The sequence below is a fragment of the Triticum dicoccoides genome, chromosome 2A (assembly GCF_002162155.2).
Source record: "Triticum dicoccoides isolate Atlit2015 ecotype Zavitan chromosome 2A, WEW_v2.0, whole genome shotgun sequence".
Classification (NCBI taxonomy): domain Eukaryota; kingdom Viridiplantae; phylum Streptophyta; class Magnoliopsida; order Poales; family Poaceae; genus Triticum; species Triticum dicoccoides.
In genome coordinates, this window is record NC_041382.1 from 328,350,944 (window position 1) to 328,363,048 (window position 12,105).

At 47.3% G+C, this 12,105-nt stretch overlaps 1 pseudogene; it reads left to right on the forward strand.

Annotated features, from left to right (window-relative positions):
• The first annotated feature begins 77 nt into the window (after positions 1-77).
• On the forward strand, positions 78-9,756 carry LOC119357845 (annotated as a pseudogene).
• Positions 9,757-12,105: the final 2,349 nt, after the last annotated feature.

Here is a 12,105-nt window from a genome sequence, read left to right on the forward strand (position 1 = left end):
GCCCCTCTCTACCTCTCTCATCTCCTCCACTCCCCCTCTCGGATCTTCACCGATTCTTCACCGTTTTGTGGATCGAGATGGCCCCTGAGAGAGAAACGTAAGCTCCTCCAATCCCTCCAATTAGTTTTTGCAAACTTGCTTCCGATTCGACACATTATTTGCTTGAAATCCCTCATATTTTTGAACTTAGATTGAATTTTTTTTTTCACCTAAGATTGATTGTAGTTGTAGTTCTTGGTTCTTTAGTAACTAGTGGTATTGGATACGAACTCTAATCAATAGTTCATATGTTAGTGTGAAGATGAACCCTAGTTCATAAATTTTTTTGTTAAAAAAAATATGATGTAATGTTGATATGAGGATGAACCATAGTTTGATGATGCATGTTGATATGATGATATGATCTAGTGTGAAGATGAACCCTAGTTTGATGATGCATGTTGATATGATGATATGAAGATGTTGTTTGTAAAAAAATATTTAAAAATATGATGATATGATGTATGTTGGAGGATTTTTTTGATATGATGCATGTCGATATGATTTGATCCATCTTGTGTAGTAGTTCTTGTTGGAGGAATATGCTTAAAATTTTATTTTCATATGGTGCATGTTGATATGATTTGAGTTCATTTTTTGTTTATTTATGCTTTATTCTTATGGTGGTTTTGTTTATGAAATTTTATTAAGGCGGCCACCTCTTGCGGACAACATCGGCCCACGGTACTCCATGCTGGACTGGGCATTCGACAAGGGTCATCGTGCCCGGTTCATAGAGAACGGAGAGGTAAGTGATATGAATGAAATTTTGATGAAAGTTTTCTGATTTATGAAAATAATTTCCTAACTTTTGGCGTTCACTTTTTGACAGATGCTCCAGCCACTGCGCATGAGGGGTCACGGGGTTCATGGGCATATGGACTACGACGAGCGCTACGCGCCGTTCTTCAAGAGAGCCCGTCTGTTGGGTTTTGTGTTGCAGTTCAAGCGTCAGTCACCGACGCTTGTCCACGCAGCTCTGACGGCGTTGATTGACCGGTGGCGACCGGAGACCCATTCTTTCCATCTGCCATGCGGGGAGATGACGGTGACCCTCGAGGATTGGGCAATGATTACTGCCATGCCGATCGAGGGTCATGCACTCACCGGGCAAGTGGAGAGGACCAACTGGCAGCAGAGGGTTGCAGCCCTCATCGGCGACTGCCCAGCTGTCAAGGGTAACCGTACATCTGGTGTGCCGTTGACCTGGCTCTCGGAGTACCGGCAGAAATGCCCCGAAGGCGCCGACGAGACGACCGTGGAGTGGTATGCGAGGGCCTACCTGTGGTATCTTCTCACGAAGGTCGTGTTTCCAGACAGCTCCGGGAACTCTGCCAACTGGTCGTATCTCTTCTTCCTAGCGGACTGGGAGGCAGGGTACAGTTGGGGGACTGCATCTCTCGCCTACCTATACCGTTTGGTAAGAGAGGATCTAATTGCCTACCTACCTACGAAAGTGTGTCCATGACATTTTCTTAGATCTGATCCTCATTTGATGTTTTGGAGCTTGACGACGCAACGCAGAGGACGGGAGACAAGTCCAATATGGGTGGCTTTGTCTGGGCCTTCTCCATTTGGATGTGGGAGCGTCTGCCGGTGGGGCGTCCGGAGAAGTTGCCAAGACGCCCGTGGGGTGCCTATAGCGAAGACGGCGATGAGACTCGACACCCCACCGTAGCTTATGAGTGGGACGTTGTCAAACTCTACACGGGCCTAAACAAGACTTCGTACAAGACCTACACCAACGAGTTGGACGCTTTGATGCATACGCAGGTATATGAACTCGATCAACACCTTTCTCTTTGATTCCACTTTTGACCGAGAGTGGGAACTTACCAATGTATATGTAACAGGTAAACTGGTGGCTGTATCATGACCGAGAGTGGGACTTTGATCTGAACGTGATGTGTGATGCGGACCGTGGTCTCTGGCGGTGCATCGTGCCCATGATCTGTGTGTACGCCGTCGAGTGGCACTTGCCACACCGCGTGGCCATGCAGTTTGGGATTTATCAACATACCCCACCGGGCCAGCCCACCGATATCGGCAGCCACACGCTCCACCTGTGAGCGCTTTGTTCTCCGTGCCCATGATTTTGATTACGCTTATCATGTTTCTTGTTGCTTATGATGATCTCATTGCGCTTATGATGATTCTTGTTGCTTATGCCTTGCAAGATGAGGCGACAGAAGAATCAGTCGATCACAGATCGGGGAGAGGACCATAAAACTCATGTGACAAAGTGGAACCGGCGGAGGTACCGTAAAGACGTGGAGAGGAAAGTGACTGACTGGATGCTTACCTGAGCCGACACATGAGGTGGTACGATGATGGCCAGAAGCACCATCTTCGTCTCAGGCCTTAGTGGACGGCGGAAGACATCGCGGAGCTGGAGAAGGATGACCCCGAGGAAGAGGCCTACCAGACCGGCATCAGAGACATGCATGGTGGATTTAGGGAGTTTGCACCCCTCATCAACAGAGTGGTAAGTTTGAACCGAGGGTTGTATTTAAATTAGTTTATTCGTCATCGTGACTGACTTATGACGTTGCAGTTTGGTGAGCTGAACAGATGCATCTTTGAAGCCTCAGATGCACTAGGTGATCTCCCGGGGAGCATAGAATCTGAGAACAAAGTGAGGGGGACGATGAAGGTACAATTTCAGCCTCCTCGGAACAGATGCATCTTGTTCACTTGCAATCGGTCGATCTGATACTTATTATGCCCTTGTTTCATTGTGAGTGCGGAAGTTCGTGAAGCGTTGTCGCAAGCTGGTAGGCTGCTTGGGTGTGCTGGAGCTGGGTCAGTTGAAGCTTATCAGCCTGTAGCCACACAGGGTCTCATCGGCTCATCGAGCCATGCTCCCTCGTCGTCTAGGTTGGTTGGGAAGGAGGAGGAGGACGAGGACGAGGACGAGGACGAGGATGAGGAGGAGGAGGAGATCAACGGGGAGGAGGAGTACGATGAAGATTATGGACCTCCACCAACTCAAACATCTCAAGCATCTCAGCTGCCGAAGAGGAATCCGAAGAAGAAGGATTTTCCGAGTCCGGACCCTTTCCAGAGACCGGTTCCTCGCTGGCCCAAGAAGAAGACCAGAGAGACTCGTTCAAAGAGTAATGAGGACTGTACCTCTAAGAGGGGAAGGAGCAACTGATTATGCTCTTCGATACTTGGCTCTTTTGGTTTGGTTGAACTTCGTTTGGTTGAACTTGTCTAGTGGTTGTGAAACTACGTGGAACTATGTGCTTTCTATTTGTGGATCTATGTGTTTGCTACTATGTGGAACTCCGTTGAAGTTTGTTTGAAATGTTATATGCACAACTTATCTAATGTGGATCTATGTGGTGCCTGACGGTGTCCTGAACTAGGTGGTACTCACCACGTCATCTCCCGATCTGTTAGATTGGGCCGAGGACCCCCATGGCCGTATACTCATGGGCCAGTTCGGACAGCTGCCGCATACATGGAAGATTCTACAAGACTTGGTGATCAAGACAAGGACTCCTCCCCACCGGCGTATTCGTTTAGGACTCTTGTTATCCTAGGCCTCTGGTGCAATATATAAACCGAGGCCAGGCTAGTCGATAGATCATATACAACAATCATACCATAGGCTATCTTCTAGGGTTTTAGCCTCTACGATCTCGTGGTAGATCAACTCTTGTAACACTCATATCATCAATATCAATCAAGCAGGATGTAGGGTATTACCTCCATCAAGAGGGCCCGAACCTGGGTAAACATCGTGTCCCCTGCCTCCTGTTACCATCGATCCTAGATGCACAGTTCGGGACCCTCTACCTAAGATCCGCCGGTTTTGACACCGACATTGGTGCTTTCATCGAGAGTTCCGATGTGTGATCGGCAAAAGGATCGATGGCTCGTCTGCAGGTCAACTGCGATGCCGGCATCTTCGTCGCCGGCTCGACCGAGGACCGTGCTCCATCTCCGATCGTCATGTTCAGACGAGGGCCTTCATCAACATCAACTCCGATCTCTATCAAGATCATGGAGGAATCATCCATGGAGCTCGGGGGCTCAACGTCAACATTGCCCTCGGGCGACCGTGCTGTTTTTCCGAACAACAAACTTGTATCCGCTGCCACCACCTCTTAGATCATCGCTTTGACGATCCCTTTGGTGGAATTGTAAAGAATTGAGTCTACAGCAGCCATGCAAAATTTCGTAGAGTTCCGATGTAGGAATCTCCGGAGCCCTGTCAAATCTGGACGGGAATCTGGACGAGTTTAGGGCGTGGTCTCCAGAGCCTAGCTGGAAGTTCCTTTGGAAGATCCAACCGTTCATCTACTGTGGAATTCTCATATCTACCACCCCTCCAAATTTTAGCTCGATCCGACGGTTCAAACTCCGGGAACCTTCCGATGAGTGGATCAATTTTCGGATCCGTTTTCTGCGCGAATACGGATCCAACCCGAATTCATGTTTCTTTATGAACGTGACATTGGACAACCTTTTTAGAGGAATTATCTTCTAGGGTATTGTGCATTGTTTTTAAACATGCGCCCGTAAATATTTAAGCCTCCCCTGAGGTCGCCTTCATCATCATGCTGGTGTTAAACCAGTTCGGTGATATTGCTTCAAGGCTGCCGACCTGCGCTAGACACGTCGTCACTTTGTTGAGCCGAGCTCAACTTCTTCGGATCATCATCTTGGGAAGCCGAACAAGAGTCCGGCATCGCGAAGGATAAATCATCACCAAGATCACCGACCCACGGATTACACGGAGCGGGCATACCGGCATCGCCGCACGGTGACTTCATCAAGCCGGCATCGACCCCGTCATGACCTGCATCGGCAGGGCCGCACTATTGCTTCTTCAAGCTGGTGTCCATCACGCCGACCTACTTCGACTCATCGGCTGACATCGAGGCTTCGACATCTCAGCTGGACCGGGGTCTTCGCCATCTTTTAATCAACCTACTCCGGAGACTTCGGCGTCACTAGCCAATCAGCTCCGTCACGTTAGCTGGGCCGAGGGCTTTGCCTCGGCGAGCCAACCTTTTCCAGCATCGCCATACCATCGCTTTATCGCCCATCAGGCAATGGGTGTGCGGGTCGAGTCCCAATTTTGGGAATCACCTTTCTTCGGATTGCTACAACAAATAAACCAGGTGCTATTAATCCTAGTATTTTTTGCTTGTTTGGGTTTATTTTTCCCGAGGAATTATTACTCTGGTTTGTCCATCATCTGTACACAGGTCTATCAAATGATGGCCGCATTAATGACGGTCGCGTGGTGGTTCGGTCAGTTTCCGTATATAGTCCGACGAACGCTGCATCTGGAACTTGGACCGACCTGTGAATTCAGGCTTTGCCACACCTTTACCGCATCACGTCGACGCCCTGCATCGACATTGACTTCGGCGCCAGGCCTTATTTCTTTTATTACTCACTTTGCATAAATTATTTATTATGCAACGATTTATTATTATTATTATTATTATCTCTGGTTTGCACTATTTTTTGTGCACAGGAAAATGATCCAGCCGGACTATATCCTTTGGCGTCACCTCGGCTGGACGGGGGGCTTCATCAACACTTCATTACCCCTTGCCGGGGACTCCGGCATCACTCTGTCGGCCTGCATTGACCGTGCTATGTCACCACTTCGGAGTGCCGAGCTCTTTGCTCCGCCACCTCAGGACCGGCTTGGGGGATGGAACCTTGTCCCGCATCAAGCTCGGACCGCGTCATCAATACCGAACACATTAACCAGCTAAGTTGCCTTCATGCTCAAAGTTTTAAAAAATTTAACTTGTGTTCGGTTCGACCAAGCATTATACTTTTTTGAAAAAAAGTTGCTTGTAAAAAGTTTCCTTGTCCAAACTTTGTTTGTGACGCACAAATTCAAATACCCAGTTCACTTGGGGGCTTCCTTCATGAAGCCTTTCCTCTTGCATATGATTATACTTGTACGGCTTCATTCCTTGTTCGTGTATTACGCCACAATATGCACCATATTGACTTAAGCGATTTGCAAGCTGGGTTGCCTGGCTCCTGTGCTTACCCCTATGTTCCCGATTGTTTGGCTAGGGAGTAAAGGGAGCACCTCTGCGATTGTCACGACCGGGTCCTCCGAGCTCTAACCTCAGACTGGGTGAAGCCGAAAGCTAGCGCTCTTATTGTTTTCAATCATGGTCGGCACACAACGGAACTCATGAGTACAAAAAATCTATTGCACAAGTCTCGTAGTAAAAATGAGCACTAAAGAAAGGTATCGGTGGGGGTACTATTTTCTTCGAAGATGCTTCTTACACTTCGTCTGTAATATAGCATAAATTCCCTGAGCGCGCTTTGTCTGTTACAGCCTTATGGCCCGGTTGCCTGGTTATCGAAAACACTGTCGATATTCTCGACAGGTGGAGTACATAACACTTTTCGGTCCTTGACCGAAGAGGGAGAAGCCGACAGTCGGTTAAGACGCGTTTAAAGTTCGGGTGAACAAAGATATGATATTAGTACTTTGTTACATACAATCATTATACATAAAATTCTTTTACCCAAGTCACTTGGGGGCTCTTAAATTTATATGAGCCGTTTTATAATAAGTGTTCTTCTTCTTAGTCGTTGCAAAGTTATTATTATTGTTATTATTTATCATTCCTTTTTTTGACACAAGTATGTGGTCACTAGCTGAGGAGGCTAATTTCCCTCTCAAAGCCGCTAGAGTTTAGTTTGCCAAACTGGCCTAATGAAAAGTACTCCGCCTTCGGGATAGGAGGTTGAAGTCATAGGCTGGCCCGCTTGGAGTCTTGAGATAGGATGTGTCATGTTAAAGCACGACAAAAGCACCTTTTTTTTTCTTAAGTCTAATTTTCAGATTGGCACCGAACACTTGATCTTGTTCAGACGTCAGGTTTTCACTGACGTTTTTTGCGTTTCCAAGCCTATGGCACTTTTAAACTATTTGTGTGTTTTCAGCACAAGTCTCGCAGTGCAACGCCGGACACCTTTAGAGATTCGGCAAAAACATTCTCGGATATTGCTATATATGCATCGCTTTCGAATTGTGTCTTCGGTCAATAGTTGGGTTGCCCGGCTCTTGCACTTGCTTCCTATGTTCCACTTTGTTCGGCTAGGCGTGCAAAGGGAGAACCACTGCGATTGTGCTTCCAGCTCACATGGTTAAGCACCTCAATGGACAAAGCCGAAAACTGTCTGTCACAAATCCCGGTAAACTGGTCAGCGATCCGATGACTGTGTTAAATGATGGGCCATTCTTAACATTGGCCGAAGTGTTTACGGCTTGACCTCGACTGTCGCCGAACACTACCAGGGGCTAGTAACTGGCCTCCCAAATTAAATCCTCAATATTTTGCTCTTACATTAGAGTTGAGGTTTCATGATCATGCTCAGCATGACAACCCAAAGAAAGGAGCCGATAGCGGGATTATTTTCTTTGGAAGACATTTATTATGTTAAACAGTGATATAACATATCTCTCTACGTACCTTTGTTTATAAAACCATATGGCCAGATTGCCTTGTTTGTCGTAAATCTTTGCCCTAATGAAGGCTTTATAAAGTAGGACAAACACTCCTCGGCTACTGGCCGAGGAGGTGGAAGCCGATGGTCGGTCAACAAAGTTTTGTATAATGCGGATTCGAGCATTAATGGTGTAAAGTACTTGGATACATAGAATCATTACACATAATTTGTGATTTTACTCTGGATATTGATCCTTAATTTGGCCACTCGTGCCCGCATTAAGGCTCGGGGGCTACTGGGCTTCAGGCTTCTCATTTACTAATTTTAAGGGGGCGTATCGATCCCCTGATCTGGTGTTGCCACCCGACCAATGTCTCGGGGGCTACTGCATTGGCAATCCAGTGCAGAAAATTTAAGTGCAATATAGTTTTCAAGGAGATTATGATCCTCAGGTTGGTCGGCCGCACCCAACCTGAGTCTCGAGGACTCTGCACACCGCTTTTTGTGTCTTGAAGTATTCTGCTGAGCTAGGAGTTGATCCTCAGACCGATTTTGCAAATCAACCTGAGTCTCAGCGGCTATTGGGATCAGCGGTCTTATGTCATCCTTCAGGTGCATCTCGGGTTTTAGACCAATACACACCTTGAGGGCTACTAGCTATATATCTCGGCAGAGAATAAATTGCACCAATCAAAAATATTGACAAAAAATTGGCCCACAGTCGGGGTGGTGCACCACCTCGGAAGCAGTCCAGCATAAAGCTCGCGCGCTAGTGGCTGGCTCCATAGAAGACATTTCCAGCATTAAGCTCGGCTAAACTCCTTCAACTCTTTTGGACCAACATGATCTACGACATCTTGGATATAGTCCGGCGTTGGAGCTCGGATACATTTCGGCGTTAGAGCTCGGAAGCAGTCCGATATTGGTGCTCGGCTGCAAAAGATACCTCGAATGCAGTCCGGCGTTAGAGCTCGGACGCAAGAGGACACTGCCTCCCGGGAACAACTTCAAACCCAAGGTGTGGCATAAAAATAACAAGGCATTGATAAAGACCGGAAACTTAAAGGGGCTCCTCGGATACCCGACGTGTAAACTCGTCAAATGCATTTCAGCGATCCTCAAGATCGAAGATGGGAAGATTTGTTGAACCAGTTTCCAAGACCGACAACCAAAGATGAAGAACAGTTCGGAAGAATCGAGGAGTGTCTCTAACTTGAAGACCGGTTCATGGGGCTACTGACGGTGTCCTGGACTAGGGGGTACTCACTACGTCATCTCCCGATCTGTTAGATTGAGCCGAGGACCCCATGGCCGTATACTCATGGGCCAGTTTGGACAGCTACCGCATACATGGAAGATTCTACAAGACTTGGTGATCAAGACAAGGACTCCTCCCCACCGGCGTATTCGGCTAGGACTCTTGTTATCCTAGGCCTCTGGTGCAATATATAAACCGAGGCCAGGCTAGTCGATAGATCATATACAACAATCATACCATAGGCTAGCTTCTAGGGTTTTAGCCTCTATGATCTCGTGGTAGATCAACTCTTATAACACTCATATCATCAATATTAATCAAGCAGGACGTAGGGTATTACCTCCATCAAGAGGGCCCGAACCTGGGTAAACAACGTGTCCCCTGCCTCCTGTTACCATCGATCCTAAACGCACAGTTCGGGCCCCCTACCCGAGATCCGCCGGTTTTGACACCGACAGTGCCCAAGTTTAATTGTTTAAAATCTGTGATATTGCTGTCATATTGAATTTGTAAACAAGCAACCAAATGAACTAAAACAACAAAACAGAGGACCCTACCGCCAAGGCCCCTGGCAGTAAGGTCAGACACCCTACCGCCAGCCCCCATGGCGGTAGGGCGCACCTATCGCCAGGGCCCTTGCATTTTTCGTTACAGAAGCTTTACACTAGAAAAATACAGGACCCTATCGTCAGGGGATCTGGCGGTAGGGTCACACAGCCTACCGCCTGCCCCATGGCGGTAGGGTGAACCTACCGCCAGGTCCATTGCACATTTCGTTACAGAAAATTTGTGCGTCAAAACCCTGCCACACCCTACCGCCAGGGGATCTGGCGGTAGGGTTAGACACCCTACCGCCAGGCCCCCTGGCGGTAGGTACTTATCCACATCAACGCAGTCAAATGGCCGCCGTCCCCCTCCGTCGGCACCCTACCGTCAGGTGCTTTGGCGGTAGGTTGTCTAACCCTACAGCCAGAGCCCCCGACGATAGCAAAAGGGTCAAATCCTGATTTTTTTTAAACCCAGGTGAGATCCTAATTTTTTTGTCAAAAAGGTCAAAACATGAAATTTAGCCTCACAGGCCATCATGAATCCGACCAGAGGGATGGAACACATCCTCGGCAACCACCGAACGCCGCACTCCAACCAACACGCTGTCAACACGGCGCTGGAAGCCGACCAGCACCAGACTCACAAGCTCTGTCCACTAGCACTACAAGACCTATAACACAAGGGCACCGCCATGCATCCAAGATCCCCAATCCCTGCATCCCAGATTCCCCTCAGCTAGACCCGTGCAAGAACAGGACATGAGTGCTCGGATCCATGTCATCCATCATAGACAGAGACCAGTAAATGGAGACGAGCGGCTGGCAAGGAAGCCCATAGCCATGGCCGTGGCCTGACCACCCTGGCCAGAGCCAACAAATCCATCCAACCAACCACTTTGGTGAGAGATAGCGGAGAGCCCTTGCCAGGGGACCGAAGGCCCCAACAACGAGGCGGCGACCGGCCGCAGCATTTGGCGCGCGTGACGCCGAGGGCCACCACTCCTACATGGCCGGACCTCCACCACTGCAGCCCCTATCGATTTGCACCGACCTGATTCTCCACAAGGATGAAAACGGGAGAGAGAGCACGAGGGAGGGAGGAGAACACGGAAGGAGAGGCCTCATCACCACCATGAGCCTGTCGTCGGCCTCCTACAACGCCGACAGCGAGGGGAACAACGCGAAGGGAGGGGTGGTGGTGCACGGAACCCTAGATCCCCCGAGTCGCCCAAGCAGGACGACGCAGGGGTTGGGTAGCGATGTGATCTCTCCAAGTCAACACTTATTCATATCTTATATTCTTTTTAATAAATTCCAAATTAAACTTTTTTTACAAGACGAAATACTTGTGTGTCATTATATATTGAAATTGAAAAAGTTACCTTAGAAGAGTTTTGGCTCACCGGACTATGATAGTAGACACACTGTGACTGATTGTGTCTACCTATAGAAACATATACAATCTATGTGATGCGTTGCTCTATCTTGCGTTCGTCATCCTGTTAAACAAAGATAATAGTTTCTTTGATCATTGCCACTAGTTATAACCTCATTTTCAAAAACGCGCTCACTCCTTGTAGCACCCTGGGATGGACATTACATAAATCTAGCAATCTACACTAACCTCCACATAATATCAATGCTAATGTGCCATCTTCACACAACATATACATGGAAACACGCGCACCAGGTAGGTGGAACAGTCGATATTATAACACAGTTGACAAAAGAATCAGCAACAACAACATATATATACAACAACTACCGAGAGTTAAAATTAACGAATGAATACAACAAAAGTCTTTCGGCCAGTATGCAATTCGTAGGACATGTTAGTTTAACAAATGTGATAATAAGGCTTTAAAAAAAGCAAAGGGTGTCTATATCCCTGCCTAGAATACTGTTTGTGAGGTAATCGACTAACATCATCCATCAAGAAACCCATTTCTAAAATGCTACTAACGGTGTTATGGCACAGGGGGTGCCTCATGCCATCGAAAGCCGACCCATCGGGCGGGCCTAAGGCCCCCAAGGTCAACACACTGATAACCCACAAGTATAGGGGATCGTTTGTAGCCTTCTTCGATAAATAAGAGTGTCAAATCCAACGAAGAGCTCAAGGCAGAACAAATATTCCCTCAAGTTCTATCGACCACCGATACAACTCTACACACACTTAACGTTTGCTTTACCTAAAACAAGTATGAAACTATTTTGTGAGAATAAAACTACGAGTAATTTGCGAGAATAAAACTACGAATAAATTACAAGGTAATAAAAGTAGATAGCTTTTGTCAACAAGAAAGTCATTTGTCCCTAGGTAATCGATAACAAGTACCGGTTATCATTCTTGCAATTTTTTATGAGGGAGAGGCATGAGCTAACATATTTTCTTTACTTGGATCATATGCATTTATGGTTGGAACTCTAGCAAGCATCCGCAACTACTAAAGATCATTAAGGTCGTGGAACCCAACCATAGCATTAGGTATCAAGTCCTATTTACTTCCATACGCCATAACCCACTTATCCGCGTTTAGGCTGTTATCACCCCCACAACACTGACAATAAGCAAACCATGAACGTATTGCAACACTCTACAGCGGGGATCCCTCATGTTCGAGAAAGACGGAGAGCACCGTAGGACAGCACCATAAATAAAATATACAATCATACCAACCAAGATCACGATTAACCCACAAGACAAAACGGATCTACTCAAACATCATAGGATAACTATAGATCATTGGGAAATAATATATGAAGCTAAGCACCATGTTTAAGTACAGATTACAGCAGGGAGAAAGG